Raw genomic sequence first — 9,025 nt, 5'->3', positions numbered from 1 at the left:
AGTACTCTTGCATAGAAGCAAGTTCAACAGGATCTACAAAACGTCAAATTAGGTGCAGAGACATCTCTTAGAGTTAGAATAGGTAGAGAATCTAGAGAGAAAATCCATTGATTTCATGCAACTAGAAAATTGCATGCCCTAGTTTCAAAGGAAAGGGAGGAACAGAGAAAGATAACTTACCCGTCCAAAGCAGAATTTTAATTGGATGAATGAGAAGCTCTCAACTCCGTGAACAAAAGCACACTACCTATTTGAAATTTCAACGGTGGGAAGTGGTGGAAAAGTAGAGAGAAGTTAGAGCAAGGAGAAGAAAATGAAGCTGAGCTTAGAGAGAGAAAGAGTAACTAGATGAAGAACTCAGAGCTGGAAAATGAGGCCTCTTCTAAGGTCTTAGTGTCCTTAGCTTCTTGGATCAGGCTGCAGGGCCCAATAACCTTACATTTTCAGACTTTTATAAATATCATTTATACAAATAATGAATTTGGATATCTTTTAATTTGGACTAAATTTATTACTTGTTGTATGAATATTTTCCTAATATTTATATTAAAATTTAGTACTTAAAGTCAGGATTAACAAAACATTGATTAATAATATATAATCATATAATATTTTAAAATGTTAATTTTAATAATAAAAAAAATATAACATTTATATAATTAATAAATTTTGTCTTTAGATAGGATCGTTCTAGTTTAAGAAAAATTATGAATAAATTAAATAAAAAATTTAAATATAAAAATTAAATTAAAATTAAGACAATAACATACGACATTATAATATGTGTCACATTAAGAATATGTTGACAAAAAAAAGTTAAAAAATAAAAAAACCAAAATTGATATGTGATATGTTGTTAAAGTTGTTAATAATTTAAAAAAAATCTAATTGGAACATTTTTAAAAAAGCAATTATGAAGAAAATAAATCGTTTTTAAAAAATTATGACTTGAAACTTTTTTAGAAATAGAATTCAAAACGTTAGAGATTTAAACTTAAAATAAAATACAAATAAATAGATGAGCAACAACACAAGGTAGGGAAGACATTATGAATGTAAAACCTGGTCTGTATTGGCTATTGCTAACACCACTTTCATTTAATGCTAGAGACCCGTGACCAACTTAATTAAGGAATTAATCGTCCAACTATACTTAATTAATTAAATCAACAAGTTTTGTATGGATATGCTGACTAATAAAAAGGACATAATACATAATACACACACACACATATATATATATATATATATATATATATATATATATATATATATATATATATATATATATATATATATATATATATATTATATAAACTAGTACCAAGTTGAAGTGAATTATGCTACAATCAGTTACATGTACAATGATGATAGGAGTGTATCTGACAAACGTTACAAGGCACTGTAGCAATTTTATTTATTATTTATGTATTTTTATTTAATACTAAAACAAAGGATTAATGTTGTTTTTAGTTCCCAAAAAAAGTTCTAAATTTTGGTTTCTGTTTTTCATCTTTTAAAATTAATAGCTTTTGCTTTTGGTTTACATATTTTTTAAATTACTTAAACTTTAGAAGTGCGTAAATTATACTCCCATGTTCCTCAATAAATAGTTTCAAATTAAAAGAAAAAAAACACTATTTTGAAAAGGATGTGTTTTTTTTTTTTAATTTGAATCTTACAAATTTGGATATCAGTATATATAATTTGATGATTTTTTTTTTCTCATTCTCTCTCAATTTATAAATAAATAAACAAATCAAATTACTTTAAAAATGTACTCTTTGTTCAATAGTCCGTGGAACTACTTTGAGTTCATCATAAATGCACTCTTATATCTTGCGTCATGTGTGTTTTTTTTTCAAGTGAAATCCAATAATTTGAATATACTAAATGAAAATAAATAATATTTGAAAAATGCTACTAGTTAAGTACTTGGGAGAATAAATTATAACTCAGTGAACCAGTTGTTGAAGATTCCTCCATTATTTTAGTGTAACACAACTGGTACAAAACGCCAAGGACCTTCGCACAGATGAACCAAATTTCGAAGAAGAGAGAAGCAGAAAATGAAGAACAAGGGTTTGTACCTTGTGCTGGTGATCATGGTGGTCCACTTTCATCTGAGCATGGCAACTCCATGGAAAGAGATCGACTCCATCAGCAGTGACGTGGAATCGGAGTTCTTATTCGGTTCACATGTGGCCAGGATGCTATATGATGTCAGCCAATCTACGTCTGGCCAAACAGGTAATGCCAATAACCAAGCTGTAAATTGTCCACAGAGCAATGGTTATCGTAGCTGCTTGCCCTCCCAAAACGGCGGTGGCGCTAACAAAAACTGTGCTGATTACACCAGGAATTGCTGAGAACATGTTTCACTCTTTACAATTTCATTTCCAGTATTTCAAGGTTGTCGTGTGGAATATCAACTTCTTGTTTAATCTCTATGTTGTAAGATTGATGTTGTCGTTGTCAGAAACCGCGTGTAAAACAGTTAATGCTTTGTGTGTTACCTGTGTTGTATTATTCTGTATCATCTCCGAATTACTGAATGTTGACAAGAATAATTCCATGCGAGATGGAAAGAAAGTTTGTGAGAAATAATACATTACCTAAAGGTAAATTCTGGAGTTTGTTTTCCACACTTTTTTATTAAAGTTGATTGAAAATGTAGAGTTTGACAGAAAGCATATAAAATAGGGATTTGTTGCTTGATAATATTAAAATCACAAGTTGGTGAACAAGATTATTGAATATTACAGATATAATGGATTACTGTTTTTGAATACAGTAATCTTGTTAGGTTTAGTTATTCTGTTTTTCTGTTTTCCGGTTTTTATTCCCTTCCTTCTTGAACTCTATAAATAGAGTTTTCCCTCACTCAACAGTTGTAATTTTTCACGCTTATTCAAATGATAACATCAGTCTTTTCTTTTTCTTAAATCAAGCTAGGAGTTTGTTCACTAACCTGTTTACCCGTGCTCTTCTGGTCTTCTTCCTTGCCTCCGGTGAAGGTAGCATCTTGCTCCGGTGAAGGGTCTCCGTAAAGCCCTAGAAGCTTCCTCTCTTCACTCGAAGCTTTCTGCGTTGTCACGCACTGCCTTTCTGATCTCGAGGCAACTTTCAGCCTATAACGAAAGTTTCTTGCGTTTTGGGTTTAAGGCCATTGGGCCTATTATTTTCTGATGTGGCCCATTCTCTTTATGGTATCAAGAGCAGAAACTCACTTCCGCTGCCCAGATTTCGTTCTTTGATGATTCTTGCTTAGTTTCTTGCATTGTTTCTTGCTTTCTTTTACCATGGATACTACAGACCAGCCTGCCAGTCCTTTCTACCTACACCCAGGGGAGAATCCAGGATTAACCCTCATCTCTCAAGTACTGGGTGAGAATAATTACTCTTCTTGGAGCAGAAGCATGAGAAGAGCACTCCTATCCAAAAATAAAATCAAATTCATTGATGGGTCTATCAAGAAACCCAAGAAAACTGAAGCCTTGTTTGACGCATGGGAAAGATGCAACATGATGGTACTCTCGTGGATTGTAAAAACACTTTCTCCAGAAATTGCAGAAAGTGTAATATATGTTGAAGAAGCCAAAGAATTATGGGATGAGCTAAAGGAGAGATTCTCTAAAGGTGACTATTTTAAAATCTCTGACCTTCTCCAAGACATTCATTCAATCAAACAAGGGGAAAGAACTGTTAATCAATTTTTTACTGACTTAAAAATCCTCTGGGAAGAATTGGAATCCCTTCGGCCCATACCCAACTGCACCTGCGAAATCCCTTGCAGCTGTGAACTCTCAAGAACTTCTCTAAAATATAGAGAAGTAGAGCACGTTATATGTTTTTTAAAAGGGTTAAATGATACCTATAATACTGTCAGGACCCAGATTTTGTTGATGGAACCTTTGCCAAACATCAATCGTGTTTTCTCCCTCATTATGCAGCAAGAAAGACAAGAAAGGTCTGAATCTGGCACTGCAAGCCATAATCACTCTACTGAAACCAGTAGAGTCATAGCTAATGTTACTAACAAGAACAGCAGTTGGAAAACAGACCAGACCTGGAAAAATCAAGGTCGTGGTGCTGGGTCATATAGTCTGGGAAGAGGGAGAGGAAAGAATCCTAATTACGGAAAACAGTGTTCTTACTGCAACAAGATGAATCACACTGTGGATGAGTGCTACTCCAAGCATGGTTTTCCACCTTGGTACAAAAAGAATGATAGCAATCAAGAGAAAAATAATGGCTGGAACTCTACTAATGTCTGCCAAAGCAGTTCTGGATCAGAGAATACACGTCAGGGAGACACCAGCACTGTTTTTAACAAACTCACCCCAGAGCAAATTGAAAAACTTCTAAAAATGATTGAGAAAGCTGATGAGCCTACACATAAGATCAATCAAATGCAGAGGAATGACAAGGAGGACAAACCAGGTACTCCTTCTTGGATTATTGATACTGGGGCCACTGATCATGTAACCCATGAGAAAGGGAATTTTGTCACCTTCTATAAGATTAAACCCATTACTGTTAAATTGCCTAATAATTCTGTTATTACTGCCAAACATGCAGGAACTGTTCAATTTTCTAAAGACTTTGTTATCTTTAATGTGCTCTATATCCCTGATTTTTCTTTCAATTTAATTTCTGTTCAAAGTCTTATAAGAGACTTGAATTGTAGCCTAATTTTTTCTTCTGAGTTTTGTCAGATAAGGGAGAACTCTACATTGAGGATGATTGGGTGTGCTAACTCTTACAAGGGTCTTTACTACCTACAAACTTTTCAGAATCCTAACCAGTGCCTTGTTCCAGGATCTGTCCTTTCTTTTAAACATGTTGATGTAAATCTATGGCACTATAGACTAGGCCATCCTGGACACAAGACTGTCAAACAGATTTGTGAACATTTTCCCTATGTTCAAATGAATAATGATACTGTTTGTGATGTTTGCCACTATGCTAAACAAAGCAATTCCTTATCTGCTGAATGTTTTGAAATAATTCACTGTGATATATGGGGTCCTTTTTCTGTTCCTTCAGTTCATGGGCATAAATATTTTCTTACTATTGTTGATGATTATAGCCGACATACATGGATATTTTTGATGAACAACAAGGGCCAAACTAGAGACTTATTACAGAATTTTATTATTAAAATTAAGAATCAGTTTGGTAAAATGATTAAGACTGTTAGAACTGATAATGGCCCCGAGTTCAACTGTGTCAATTTATATGATTTGCATGGTATTAGTCATCAAACTAGTTGTGTGGAGACCCCTGAGCAAAACTCTGTTGTTGAACGTAAGCACCAACACATTCTAAATGTAACCCGTAGTCTTATGTTTCAATCAAACATACCTAATACCTATTGGTCCTATGCTGTGAGCCATGCTGTCTATCTCATAAATAGATTGCCTACTCCCATTCTTAACAATAAAACCCCTTATGATCGTATCTATAATGTTCCCCCCACTTATTTAGACTTAAAGACTTTTGGATGTCTCTGTTTTGCTTCCACCCTAGAAGCTGGTAGGAGCAAACTTGACCCTAGAGCAAGGAAAGGGATTTTCCTTGGATACAAAAGTGGAGTCAAGGGTTATATTGTCCTTGACATCAACACTAGAGAACTTTTTATAAGCAGGAATGTTGTTTTCTATGAAGACATTTTTCCTTGGAAGCATCAGCAGAACAACCCAAGTGTGAATGATGAAGAAGCTGACAGAATCGCTTTCTTCCATGATTCCCTAGGCAGTTCTGCCTCCAATAATGATGAAAGGTGTGCAGAAGAAGAGATACAGCATGATATTGTTGAAGAGAATAGGATTGATAATGAAGTCAATAACAGTGAAGGGGATCATGGCTACAGGAGATCTAATAGGATCAGAAAGCCTCCAGGATATCTAGATGACTACATCCATCAGGTTAATCAATCCTTGTCTGTGAAAAATAAATTCAAAACCCCTTACCCCATTTCTGATTTATTATGTTGTGATTCTTTGACAGAAAAACATTCAAGATATACCATGGCTATCACTGCTAACAGTGAGCCCCACTCTTATAATGAGGCCAAAGGGGTGAGTGAATGGGCAGAGGCAATGCGCAAGGAAATTAAAGCCTTGCAGGACAATAACACATGGTTTCTAACACAGCTTCCTCAAGGGAAGACTGCAATTGGATGCAGATGGGTTTACAAGATTAAATACAGGGCTGATGGCACCATAGAAAGATACAAGGCCCGCCTAGTTGCTAAGGGTTACACCCAGCAAGAAGGGATAGATTATTTGGACACATTCTCTCCTGTTGCCAAGCTAACTACCGTTAGATTACTCATTGCACTGGCAGCCTCTAAAAACTGGTTTTTACATCAACTAGATGTGAATAATGCATTCCTTCATGGAGACCTAAATGAGGAAGTCTACATGGAGCCACCCCCTGGTCTTAATGTTCATAAAGAAGGCCAAGTCTGCAGACTAACTAAGTCACTATATGGTAAAACAGGCTAGTAGGCAGTGGTTTGAAAAATTGTCCAGTTTCCTCACCTCTGTTAGCTATATACAGTCAAAAAGTGATCACTCTCTTTTTATCAAAGGCACACCTACTGGTTTCACAGCCTTACTTGTTTATGTTGATGATATCATATTAGCAGGGAATTCCATGACAGAAATCAGTCACATAAAAAGCCTTTTGCATAACAGATTCCAAGTAAAGGATCTAGGAGAACTTAAATATTTCCTAGGGCTGGAGGTGGCAAGGTCCAAGAAAGGAATTCATTTGTCTCAAAGAAAATATGCCTTAGACATACTTGAAGAGACAGGAATGCTGAGTTGCAAGCCCTGTTCAACCCCTTTTTTGAGTGACACGAGTACTCTATACAGAAATGACAGCTATTTGAAGGATCCAACCTCTTATCGAAGATTGATAGGGAAGTTGCTTTATCTCACTAACACTAGACCTGATTTGTGTTTCTCTATTAATTTGCTAAGCCAATTTATGCAATCTCCTACTGACTACCATTATCGGGCTATCCAACATGTCCTTAGGTACATAAAGTCTAAACCCTCAGAAGGATTATTCTTTCCAGCTGACTCTCCCATACAGTTAAAGGCCTTCAGTGATTCAGATTGGGCAACTTGTCCAAATACTAGGAGGTCCACTACAGGTTTCTGTGTCTTCCTTGGATCATCACTCATCTCTTGGAAATCAAAGAAACAGAGCACTGTCTCCAGGTCCTCCACTGAGGCTGAATATCGTGCTCTGGCAGCCACTACTTGCGAGCTACAATGGATTCACTATCTATTAGAGGACTTACAGATTAAGGAAGCTGGAATTCCAGCTCTATACTGTGACAACAAATCAGCCAGACATATAGCTCATAATCAGAGCTTTCACGAAAGAACCAAGCATATAGAGCTTGATTGCCATGTTGTTCGTGAAAAGGTGCAAGCTAACCTTCTACATCTTCTCCCCATTCGCTCAGATGAACAACTAGCAGACATTTTTACCAAGTTTCCTCACCGAGTTCGGTTCGGATCTATCGTTCCCAAGCTTGGACTGGCAACTATACACCATCCAGCTTGAGGGGAGGCTATTGAATATTACAGATATAATGGATTACTGTTTTTGAATACAGTAATCTTGTTAGGTTTAGTTATTCTGTTTTTCTGTTTTCCGGTTTTTATTCCCTTCCTTCTTGAACTCTATAAATAGAGTTTTCCCTCACTCAATAGTTGTAATTTTTCACGCTTATTCAAATGATAACATCAGTCTTTTCTTTTTCTTAAATCAAGCTAGGAGTTTGTTCACTAACCTGTTTACCCGTGCTCTTCTGGTCTTCTTCCTTGCCTCCGGTGAAGGTAGCATCTTGCTCCGGTGAAGGGTCTCCGTAAAGCCCTAGAAGCTTCCTCTCTTCACTCGAAGCTTTCTGCGTTGTCACGCACTGCCTTTCTGATCTCGAGGCAACTTTCAGCCTATAACGAAAGTTTCTTGCGTTTTGGGTTTAAGGCCATTGGGCCTATTATTTTCTGATGTGGCCCATTCTCTTTAAAGATAATATGGATTTGACTTTAATATCTCAATGATTGGTTAGGCCATTGCGTTGTTCAGAATTATTCTTGGAACCAAATTCTCTTAAAACTTTACTTGTTTGGAAGCTCCCGAGTCATAAATTCAGTCATCAGTTGTGAAATTGCATGGCAGAGCTTGATTGCTATGGGGTGAGGAGAGTAAACTACGGTTTAAAAAGTTAATGTACTGTAATCATTGCATCGCAATTGCAATTGGTAGGTAAAAAGAGATTACAATAAAAAAAAAATTTATATATAGACCACTTTTAAATTTATTGACTTAGACCATTAGATTTTTTTTTTCTAAATTAGACTCGTTTAAGTATAATGTCTTTTTGTGTAAGATTAAATTTCAATCATGTTTTTTTCTTTAAAAATTTTGCATGTTGTTTACGGTTGGAATTCTGATTTTAGAGGAACAAATTCTTAATAATATTTTTTGTATAGTTTCGTATATTTGCTTACTTATTTACGATAAATTATACATCTTATTCATTATTTTCTCTCGAATTTAGCTAATTGTCAGCACCTTTCTTTAACACTATTATTTATTATATTCCCAGTGATTACCACATGGATTTCAAATATTTTTGCTCAATCTGACGTTGGACATCAAACTGTTTCGTGTATAAAGTCAAACATTCACTTAAAACAATTTTTTTGTCAGGTGTTCTAATTTTATTTTCTTTTCGTTCGGAGAAGTTGTCGTCCAACCAATCGGGATTACTTATTGAAAATATTTCAATATTAAAGTTAGTTTGAGTTTGATCAATTAAACAATTAATGTTGTAATAAATATGTAGTAAAAGATTTCAATAATTATATTTTTTACTTGTATTTATAATTTTCCTTATTTACAATTTTCTTTGTGACCTTTTGAGTAGAGTTCACCTAATTATGATCGAATTTTTTTTATCATGACCGATTGGTCATCTCATCTCGAACTTTACATA

The sequence above is a fragment of the Vigna umbellata genome, chromosome 4 (assembly GCF_029865625.1).
Source record: "Vigna umbellata cultivar VRB3 chromosome 4, Vumbellata_1.0, whole genome shotgun sequence".
In the NCBI taxonomy this organism is placed as follows: Eukaryota; Viridiplantae; Streptophyta; class Magnoliopsida; order Fabales; family Fabaceae; genus Vigna; species Vigna umbellata.
The sequence above is the reverse complement of the archived record's forward strand: the minus strand, read 5'-3'. Positions refer to the sequence as shown.